At 37.5% G+C, this 12,136-nt stretch overlaps 1 protein-coding gene across 2 annotated transcripts in view; it reads right to left on the bottom strand.

Annotated features, from left to right (window-relative positions):
- tiam1a (TIAM Rac1 associated GEF 1a) overlaps positions 1-11,804 on the bottom strand; it is a 48,881-nt gene extending 37,077 nt beyond the window's left edge. The window contains exon 1 of one of the 2 annotated variants that reach the window (XM_079862352.1): positions 11,568-11,804. The gene's annotated coding sequence lies outside the window, so the exon portion shown is untranslated. The remainder of the gene's footprint in view (positions 1-11,567) is intronic. The other variant, XM_079862353.1, reaches the window with a different exon arrangement.
- Between the last annotated feature and the right edge of the window lie 332 nt (positions 11,805-12,136).

Below are 12,136 nucleotides of genomic sequence, written 5' to 3'. Positions count from 1 at the left end.
TACCCAAAACCTTAATAACTACCTTACTAACTATTAATAAGCAGTAATTATGAGTTTATTGAGGCATTATATCACAAATTTGTAAAAAGTAGTCAAATCATGTCATGTGAAGTCATTTTCATCTGTACTTGTGTTCGTGCCTCAGTAAAAAAAAAGTCACATGCAAATCTTTCAAGCAAAATTGTTGAGATATTCAATTGTATTTTAATCTATTCTCATCTTTATTTTATTTTAGCTTAATTTAGTTTATTATGTAACATGAAAATACTAGCAAGGGTCCATTTCATTAACAGGAAAATAATGTTGATAAATGAATACTGGTAATATATGTTTACTGGTAATAAAGTATATAAATGTATATTCATCGATATTTTACTGTATTTAAAAATAGAGTAGAGTAATATGATATAATATAAACAAAACAAACATAAACATAACAAATCTAAACAAAACTGAAAAGTTTACACTGATAAAAAGAACTAAATTCTGAAAGCATGTATTATGGCCGGCCTGAGTCCAGCAGGAGGTCATTTCCTGATCCCATCCCCCCTCCGCTCCTCATCCTTTCCTGTCACCTCTGTCCTATCCATAACAGTGTCACAAAGCCCAGCCAAAATAAACCTTTTTTTCTCATTTTAAGCACCCATCTCATACTTAAACTACAATAGCTCAATCATTCATGTCAAACTACAAAAACAAAGACAAAAGGAAGTCCTATCATATACACAGCCTGACAGCATGGGTGACCATTTCCTTAAGACTAGTTCTGAAGGTCTTCAAAGGACAGGAGATATTAACTGTCCATTAATCCAAATGAAGTGACAGGACTCCTCCCTCATGTCTCCGGGCTCCTGACCGTGCCTGCGTTCGGCACAGCTCAATGAGCCGGTAATGAGTGGATGATGCTTTAAACTCAAACCACCGGTGTGTCTGACCCCCCATCGACCCGAGATAGCCTGTCTTGGTTTCTACTGTGGCGTTATCATCATCATTTATGTTCGTATTCAGTTGCTTTTTTTATTAGCACATGAACAAATACGGCCAAACTAAAAAGTGTGACTCATTTTTCACACTTAACATCCTGTAGTGAGTAATGCTAGTGCTAAAAATACTATAAGAAGGCCAATTTGTTCATAGCTTTTAATCTATAATGCGACTTTATTGGCAGTCTGTTTGCCACCGGTCAAAGTGGAGAAGGATTGTGGTTACTTCCTCTGGGACCACCAGACCAGTTTCCTCTCTTTTGTTCAATAACGCACCATGACCTGGAATGCCGTGTTATCTAAGCCTTTGCAGACGTGTTAATGATAGAGTGATGACGAAAGAACAAAAAGGAGAGATTGATAATACACCAGGGTGACATCCCATGTTTGATAAATGAAGAAGCCAAAATTAAGGGTGATTTTACACTAGAACTTATGGCAGTCTTTATCACATCAGAGAGGTGTGCAAATATTTCACAGATTTCATGTGTTTTTTTGATGTTTGACATCAAAGTCTGTATGAAAAAATGGTTCAGGGATCGAACAAAGCTTGAAGTTACACTCTAATCCCATCATGCCATGCATACAGTAATATACAACCACAGGTTGACATCAAATAATAGTAGATTTGTGATTTTTTTTTTCTCAAAATCCTTAGGGGGACCATTCAAATCTCTCTCTTTCAGAAGGCTGCTGACCTGAGGATGAAGTTGGATCAGGACTAGTCCTGCCGAGAGCCTATCATGTCTCAAACGAACCCCTATAAGCAGCGCAATGGCTATACTGTATGCTCCTCAAAGGCTTTCCCATTTAAACCTCTCGAAGGGGCAAACGAAATCTGCTGTTCCATTACTACGCCAGTAAAGCCAACTGTGCCTGGCTGTGGGGAGCACATCTAGACTGCAGGGGACCAAAACGCTTTCTCTCAACGTCTGAAGCCATGTTCATCACTCGTATCCGTGCTTTTTTTGATAGTTCCTTTGTTAAAAAAAGTCAAAGTCATCTGTAGTTGTGATGATAGTGCATTAGTAAAGCATTCAAGCAAAAATGCCGAGATTAATGACAACCATTTTACATTTATTTTATTTGTATTGTATTCTATTTGGTTACCGTCTATTATTTAAGGGAAATATATATGGAAAAATAAATGACTTATTTACTAAATTCTGATTGGATGAGTCACATTTAAAGTCATTGTAATATGCAAATAAACACACCTGTGACGACACATTCTATATTATTTTTTTATTAATTAAGTTGCTATGGTTTTGGCAGCGGTAAGTAGTAATAATAAATATAACTATTATGGGAACATGTGTTTTTTTTATCATTTTGCTATTGATGCCATTTCATACAAAGCAAAAAGCCCTTGAGACCATGTGTTACAGTGATTTTACCTCTATACTTCACATCAAGCTTAAGACCACCTCTTACCCGTGGTGAAATCACTGTAACGCAAGGCCTCTCATAGCTTATTGCTTTATTTTTTTCAGGTGTGTGTTCATCAGATTCATCATCATTGCAGAGACCCATGTCTATCCTGATGTTACACACCCACACACAATTCATCGCCATCATCCTAATTCATCTAGATGCACCAGTCATTATCAGGTTAGAGGCAGTGAAGTTGGGGGAAATGGAGTGTAAATGGGGCTAATTTGTGTCCTCTGTCTGGGGAAAATGGAGTGATGACATGCAGGAAGAGAAGAGGAGGAGGAGGAGGACTGCAGATGGGTCCTCTCACTGATCAGAGGGGAAAATGTTTGGCTGAGGGGCTCACGATTTACACACTTCCAATGACACGCTTGAACAAAGAGTGCCAGTCTGGGGCGAAAGAGAGAGAGAGAGAAATGGGGAGGGCAAGAGACAAAAGGATGATTTCGGATGAATATGTCTGGATGCTGCTCTTCTCTCATACAAAGCTAAAATAACAAAAAAGAAAGAGACAACTTTAAAAACTTGTGTTGAGGTCATCCTGGAAACAGCATCCAATTTCAAATGTGTTCGCCTAATCTGATCTTTACACTGCAAGTATTCATGAGGCAACATAAACATCGAAGGCATTTCCATACATGTGCTGTGCAAGGCAATCAGTATTTGAGGAAAGAGGGAGTGAAAATAGTGGATTCAGAAACAGCTGTAGACACTTATGTGTGATGTTACATACACGTCATGTCCTGATTGACCAAAAAAAACAACTACTTGAGATCTGATCGTTCAAACTGAAGCGCATGTCTCAAATAAATGCAATTCTCATTGCAACATGATAAAAAAAATAAGGTTAATAAGTTAAAAAAATCGTATGAAATTAAAACATTCAAATAACACAATTATAAAATATACGTTAATTTTGAAAAAAAATATTTTTTTTAAAAATATATATAAAATAAATAAAATAAAATAAAAGTTATTGTTATACTGATTCATTGCCATATATAAAATTTGCAGTTTTAATCATCAGATTTCAAACCACATCCAAATGGATCTTTAGGTTTGTAAAAATCTTTTTCTTCTTCTTTTTTTTGGACAACAAACAACTAAATGGATCTGAGATGGAGAATGAGTGACAAAAAAAGAAAAAAAGACTTGCCTTTGATGCGTTTTTATTATAGAGACAATAGAGAGGCATGTTGAGGGCCAGATTCAAACCTACGTTTTCCGTATGAGCACCACAGTACAACATGCCAAGCCATTCACTGACCGCAAGTCCAAGACAGCAAAGTCATATTTCAGAGTGAAAAGACTTAAAGTTCTCACAGTTTATCTTGTGTCTTGTCCACAGCACTGTGGCAAGCTCAGGCACACATGGGCAGCTTGTGTTGAGTGTTGTAGAGAGAACGGCCACTAATGCTGACAGTTCACACATCCAGAACGAGCACACGTACTTATAGCTCTGGGATTCCTGCTGCTGACAGTGAATGAGAGGTAGGATTAGGCTTTGGCTCGGAGCCCACGGCTCTTCTCATCTGGCAGGAAGCCCCAATGGAAAAGAAAAGAGGGGTGGAGGAAGGCACTGAAAGCCACACCGGTGCTACAGCCCTTCCTCAGCACACCTGAGACCAACGGACAGAAACTTCTACAGCTGATGAGAACAACCTACAAGCCCTGACAGGTCTAGAGAGAGAGGAAATGAGTGTGTTCATAAGGCCTCAAGCCATCTTTTAAGGTCTAAGAGACTTCATTTGAGAAGGAGGGGTAATCGTGAGTGCCGGGATTCCGTCATTCTCTCATTCTTTGACTCTCTTGCTTCTTTTTTTGCACCTGCATCAACAAGCAGAACCTCACAAACAATGTGCTCCTTTAAGAAACGAATAAAGAGAAAAAAAAAGGGTAGGGAGTTGAAAGACTTGGGCCCTGAAAGGGCAGGAATGTCACACGCAAACAACAGAGAGACAGAAAAGGTACAAAAGCAAAGAGAGACAGAAAGCTCTTGAGAAGAATAGCATTCATTTTTTCATTTATGAAGGTTTCATGTATCTCTTTAATTTTAAGGCTAATTTCAGGCTAATGCTGGATAAAGACGAGAGATCTGACGAAACAAAACAATCAACGAGGATAAATACGATTTTGTAAGAAGGGATAAAATAAAAAGATAATAAAATAAAATAAAATATTGGTTCACTGCAATATTTGCAAGATTTTTTTTTGTAATGAGATCAAATAAAATATTGGTTCATTGAAACAAATATAAGGTTACATTTGTAAAGAGAGATCAAATAAAACATAAAATCAATTAAAAATTTAAATAATTGTTCATTGCAACAATAGAAATAAAAATAATTTTGAGACATTCTGCAATATATGAAAAAAACAATGGTTTATTTTTCAACATTGTGCCATTCTGACTTATATGACTTTTACAAGAAGTGGAACTACAAGAAGTGTCCATACCCTCCATGAACCACCTAGGCTGGTTTGTGGTTATGGGTGAAGAAGCAACACTAGATATACCTCAGTGCTGGATGATTTCTTTACGGTGGAAAGGCAATGAATCTTATCTCTTCATCATGGTATTTTGTGTGAGTGTGTGTGCTAGTGACACCCAACCTTTTACCAGAGAGACACAATAGAGCGGTTTCTAAAGCACACATATGCCATCGGCCAATCCACTAGAAATCAATACCCCATTACTACATCAGTGCCAGACACTATTTAGTGAGTGAGTTACTGCTGACCAACCTGTCTTTTAAAAACCACCTCCATCTCACACACACCGCCAATGCATGGCCAAAAAACACTCACACACCCAACCATATACACTGTAGTTCTCTCTTTCTCCCCCTCAGCAAGCTGTTATGTCCCACAGAAGGTGTCTCATCAAAGTGCGTCAGCAGAGAACACACTTTACCAGACTGCTAATGAGAAGGCTGCTCATTCTGCCAAAATCATGCAATTCATGATTAGCATTAGCAGTTAAGCATTTCATATACATCAAAAGGACATCTGTATGTAACGTTTAAAAACTCAAAGTTCCCTTCCCAGTCAACAAAACCATTTGTGGAAACTAATCTACAAAATGTAGATATTGCCATAGTTTTGATGTCACGCCTATATATGAGCACATTAACATATGACTGCCCACATTTACGAACATCCATTCCAACACGATCTCATGAAAGTGCGTATCTATAGCACGAATGATATTTCTTGTATCATTTATACGCCAAAACGAGTTTTTGCATTCAAATGATACGCACTGTAAACCCCTTGGGTAGGATTAGGGATGAGGAGGGCGTGCATATTACACGCCATAAAGTGCGTATCATATGCACGCGAAAACTGTGTATCATATGTACGCAAAAACTCATTTTGGCGTATAAATGATACGAGAAATATCATTCGTGCTATAGATACGCACTTTCATGAGATCGGGCTCTCCAGGAACTAGATTGTTTAGATTGTATAGGAGATTGTTTAGGAGCAAGGTATTTTTTACAACAATAGTATACAATGTAATGTTTCTAAACAACAGATGCTCTCAAAGGAACACATATAAAGAAAACAAATTAACAAATCCCATCTGATAAATCTGAGGCTGTCAAAAAAAAAATATATAGCAAAAAACTATAAAAGTATCATAAAAGTGTTCTGAATCCATACAAAAGCTTAGGATGAGAAAATAAAAATGTTAATACATCAGCTAAGTATTGTTTAACAAATTATTCACAAACATAGACAAATTTCTAAACAACATATGCTCTCAAAGCAACATATATAAAGAAAACAAAAAAGGCCCAGAACAGAGCCTTGAGGTACCCCGCAAGTGACGAACAACAAATGTTTGCGAATGTGCACTGCAGTACAAAATAAAAATATGTACAGCACTTTAGCAAACATTTGTTGTTTTTAAATGTGCTATAGAAATAACAGCAACTTGCCTTTTGGTCAACAACCTTGACTAACATTATAAGTGAACCGCATGGGGAAAAACTAATTCAATTCTACAGTAGAATATGGCTACTTTAAAAATAAAATGAACAATTCCCATCTGATAAATCATAACTATTGCACTAAATGCCACAGATTATACACACAGTTCTAGTGTAGTTAAATATAAATACAAAAGCCAGGATTCCGAGATTACATCTGTGATATTTTTAATGTTACCCTGCCTGGAGGTCTTTCACCAGCAAGCTTACAAAAAGAAAATGTGCATTCACTATAAAGAGTCAGTCAAATGTTTTTCAAATAGGACCATGGTGCCCCCTCAGGCACTAAGTTTGTGTGACTTTATATTACTGCAAACCCTGCTGTATGTAAAAACCATGTTGAAGCTTCACAGCCTGTGCATCTATGCTGCATGGTGCTGGAACCACAGAAAAAGCTTTTGTTGAAAGCAAGAGGCTGCTTTTATCCACACAACCTCTCCTCTGTGCCAAAGAAGCGGAAGGAGCTCAACAAAACCTGCACCCGCACGCCACAAGGCAAGAAGGAAGACACTCAAATCTCTACTTAAAAAAAGCTAATTTAGAGAGTAAAATAGACCAGCATGCAACAGCAGTCGCTCCTTTCAGCCCGAGATCAGATCTTTTCCAGGTCAGTAGAGGATTTTGAGAGAGCCAATCTTTTCTCCCCTGATGACCCGTGCTGAAGAGGAGTCTCTTTTGTGCTTCGACTGAAAGGATGTTAGTAACAGATAGAGGAACAAGTTGGATCAAGTAGCATTATAGGGATAGTTCACCTAAAAATGTTGTTATCATTTACATGGAAGACAAATGTGACTTTTTTTTTAAATAATCCCAGGTATTCTTTTTAATAAAATGAAAGTTAAGACAGATTGAGGCTGTCAAGCTCAAAAATGACAAGAAAAAACCTATAAAGGTATCATATAAAAGTGGTCTTCTGAAGCTCAGGGTGAGAAAATTACAAAAAAACAGTATCAATAATGCTTCAATATGATTTAAGACAACAATTTAAGACTCACTCTCTCTCACACAACTCACTCATTTAAATATACAAGATATTATTTTTAAAAAAACATGTTTTTTTTTGTCCATACAATAAAGTTCACTAAAGTTCGAGTTGTTTTGGATCCCATTTACTTTCATTATTTGTCCAAAAATGTTTTTCAAAATATCTTCTTTTGTGCTCTGCAGAAGAAAGAAAGTCATACAGGTTTGGAACAACATCAGGGTAAGTGATAGATGCCTTTAAGGACCGAGTGTCTCTTTTCTTTGAGACTCAGACTCGCACAAATTTAGCAGAATGGAAAGGTTCACGTGGTCAATCCCCAACAACCCCCTCTCTCTCTTTTCTACTCTCCCATCACTCTTTCTTCAACATTATTCTTGTCAATCGCCTCGTTAAAGTCGTTAAGTGAATGAGCAAGTAATCTGTGGTTTGCCTGCAGCTGTGTGTCCCGTCTCAACAGGCTTGTGGTCTGAAGATCTTCAAAGATTAAAGTGATCCGAAATGTGTCAGATCAAGGCTTTTGTAGTGAAAGGTAAATTTAAATGGTAAAGCGATTGTGGATTTATACTTGATAAATGGTGAGGCTAAAATTGTTTAACGATTGATCGGTCTAGATGTTAACAGTCTATTGTTAACTTTCTCTCACACACAGATCACTTTACTAGTGTTTAAATACACACATGCGCATACTTCATATTCACATGTGCACCACCACTTTGTTTGAGTTTTGGCTTTGCAGTAATCACTTCCTCATGGAAAGGGACTTCTGAAATAGTGCAAGTGTTCGTGTGTCTTCCTGCCTTCAGGTTAGAAATGTAATTTTTCTGGTTCTACAGGATTTAAAGAAGAAAACATGCCTGTTGTATTACATTCATTACGAATGAACATGACATTTGAATGTCAGAAAGACACACACACCCTTACTGTAGGCATGTTCTTATGAACAAAAGTACAGTATTTGGAAAAACTCTCCTGCCTTTAATAGAGGTTAAAGGGGAAAGGTCTGACACTGTGGCCTTAGAGGAAAGATGGTAATAACATAAATGTTTTAATATAAAATTTCAACCCCACACGAACAACAAAAGCTGCACACGCACACCAACATTTTTGACAAAGCCACAAATGTATGTTTTTAATTCATTTTTTTCCCCACTACCCCCTCCTCATCTCCTCCTGGGGGTCTACGCTTAAACAACCACTGTCAAGTGCTAATATTGAAAGAGGAGGACACGCTGAATGAATGGAGGACACGCTGCATTAAGAAACACACATTAGCAGGAGACAATGGGGAATATCTGTCAGGTCTCGCACATACACATCTAAAATGAGGATTATAATACCTCATACAACACAGAATGTTGTATGATGGGTTTACAGAGGCCACAATGTCACAGATAATCCATAAGGTTTTTATGCATTTTTTTGTTTCATCCATTCTGTCATTAGGTTTCTAGGTTATAAGTATTCATAAGCTGTCAGTGAAATCAATGACTGTGCGTGTGTTTTATCGCTGCTTGAAAAAACAGGATGAAACTATTTAGTATCTGAGTTTAGAAATACATAAGATAGAAATACCTTGGAAAAACTCTCCAAACAACTTTCTAACCTATAACATTCAAATGCAGGTGCTATAGAAACCAGTCACTGCTCTGATCTCCATACTCACAAGTTCATTCATTGTCTGTATAAAAATATACTGCAATTCATATTTATTTAACTTTTCTTACCTGTCACTGTATCTAAAACAATACAGACCAGATTACAGAAACAGTAACAGAATAAAACTTAGTCAAAGTTGATCAAAAGTACAATAAAAACTAATATTGTGAAATATTATTACAGTCAAAATAACTGGTTTCTATTTTAATATATTTTAAAATGTAATTAATTCCTGTGATGGCAAAACTGAATTTTCAGCAGCCATTACTCCAGTCTTCATGTCACATGATCTTTCAGAAATCAGAATTGGTGATCAAAAAACATTTCTTTAAATTATCATTATTTTTGGGAACAGTTGTGCTGCATAATATATTGATGGATTTCTCATGATTATTTGATGAACAAAGTTCAAAACAACAGTAATTACAAAAAGAAATCTTTTATAAATGTAATTACTGTAAATTGTGATCAATTTGATGCATCCTTGCTAAATGAAAGGATTAATTTCTTTAAAAAAACCTAACTTACTGATCCCAAACCTTTAAGGGGTAGCTTATATCTCTCGTTCAAACGAATTTAATAAACATAAAACCTTGCCTTTCACTCTTTATCTCCTCATCTCTTTCATTAGCTTTGTTAATGTATACTTTAAACATGCTGTGGTGGTGCTGTGACCCATTTAAGCCATATTTCCTCTCCGCCACACACACATACAGCTTCTCTACCCCCCACATTTCACCCTGATGCCCTCTGCTCCAGTGGGGTAGAAAAAGGAAGAAATGCCCTGAGGGTCAGAGAAGCCATTCTGTTACTTAGTTCCACTTAACACACTTACAGAGCAAAGCAAAACAACATGATTGCCTTATTTAGCCTTCATATATATACACACAAACACACTTCTATACAAATATAGTATATTATCAGACTATTAAAGTGTTTAAAATACAAGCACATGCAAACTGGCACACAATCATGCTTGAACACACGTGCCCCATTTCACTTGAATAACCAGCAACTACCGCAAGGTCTGCAATTCCCAAAGAATCTCCCGTATTTTGCATGTCAATGTACTGTTTTTACATTTCAGGGTCTTGATTTATGCTCAGTATTTGAGGAACAATCTTGTCTGCTACTTATTGACCTAAACCACAAAGCTACTGCAATTGGAAATCAATCTGACAGTGTGATAGCATAGCCCATTTTAAAGTGAGTTTATTGAGTCTAATAATCCATAGATTAAACAGCACATGACAGGAGCAAGACAGATGCACATGATAAAGTCCAGATATGAGCTCTTAAATGAGACAGGTAGTCTCTGTCCAGCCTGTTTCTGAGGGTGAGGTCAGTTATATGGTGTAGGAAGAGTGTGGTTCATTGTTTGCTATGTTTGCACCTAGAGTGAAATATGCAGGAGTCTTTGTTTGGTCCGTCTGAGTTCCGTCACAGCGCTAAGTTAATTCATTCATAAAGACACTAGACCACTGGGAGACCTCAGGCGACCGAGGAATCTGGCACCCCGTGTGCCATCTCTGTCTGACTGCAAACAGCTGAGACTCGCAACAGTGACCCCATGAGCCCAGACAACCCAGTATAAATGTTAGTGGTCCAATGCTTCTAGGTCTTTCTTTCAAGTCTGATGGTCTCTATATCTTTCTCAAACACATTTAAGGTGTCTATTTCACTTTGCTGTCTTTTAAGTGTTTTCTCTTGTATCTTTCCTCAGAATCTCCGCTCAGCTGCTTTTTCAGTCATCTCATCACAATGAATCAAATTCCACAGAACTGTAGACCACACACACACATTCCTACACAGAAACACGCACTGAACTATCCTGAAGCTACTATTGTGTTTTACTGTAAAACTTTTAAATGAGGCATATTTTCCATAAAGTAACACAGCAGAACTTGACAAGGCTACAAAACATTTCAGAGTGACTCTTACACACAAAATCTCTGAGTATATAGACAGATCTGTACAATACATTCAGAACTAAAGCATACTGTCACTCAAGATGTCTGCTTACAAAAAACAAACAAAAATAAAACGTTAATAATAAAGTCAATTTGTGACAGAACAGCAAAAATAGAGAGCAAACTAGGGAGATTTACTCCGTCCAGTGAGAAAATTCACACGCACACACAAAGGCAGCATGTGAGAGAGAGAATATACACTGACGGATCCTCCTCCTTGGCTTCTAAACATTTCTGTCTGGATGAAGGGTTTTACAACCACAGAACCATTTGTTTTAGAGACCTCACAAAGCAAACCCCACATACACTTAAACACAGCTTATTGATTGTCCAAAAAAGGCACATAAGACAGAATTTCAAAGCCTCTATGGCGAGTAAATCTTATTAACCTAGCAGTGTGGCATTTATCACTGTCAGCCGTCCACTCGAGCACAGGCACATGGGACCCAGAGACAGTCCAACTGACAGACACTAATGTCCAATTGCAAAGACATCTCTGAAAGACAGTAAACAGCATGGAAATACAGTTGTTGGTGTGGCATACCTCACAGGTAAATCCTAGGTCCGTTTTTGTTACTCAGTAAAGTATCCTTACATCAGCAATTTGAATGTCTCCAAGCTTAGTTCACACAGGTAATGCTCCTCCAAGTACTGGACGTAATCCTGCGTGTTTCTCATCTATTAGAACTCCACAACACACTCACTCCAACCATGTGAGGATGAGTCTGTCCACTGAGAGCGCAAGGGGTGTGTGTGCACTCTCTCTCTCGCTTTCCTTCTCACCCATTTGCTCAACCCTCCCCGTTTCCTCCATTTGCTTCTCCTCCCCCTCTCCTTCTCACCTCCCCCTCTTTCTCTCTTTCTCATTTCACCTCCTCTGGATCAACAGTATCTGCCAGCACGCAGCCTGGGTCTTTGCCCCTAAGCTTTGAGACACCCCGTTTCCTTTTAAATTGCTTGCCTGTGAGACCCTAAGATAACACACTTGTGTACACAAGTCCCACACAAGCACAAACACGCATAATATGTGTTTGACACATTTTAATTATTTTACTATAAAGTAAAAAAAAAACTTTATTTAAACTATTTATTTTATTGGAATGCAATTAATAT

This window comes from Squalius cephalus, assembly GCF_949319135.1.
Source record: "Squalius cephalus genome assembly, chromosome: 24".
Taxonomy (NCBI): domain Eukaryota; kingdom Metazoa; phylum Chordata; class Actinopteri; order Cypriniformes; family Leuciscidae; genus Squalius; species Squalius cephalus.
The sequence above is the reverse complement of the archived record's forward strand: the minus strand, read 5'-3'. Positions and strand labels throughout refer to the sequence as shown.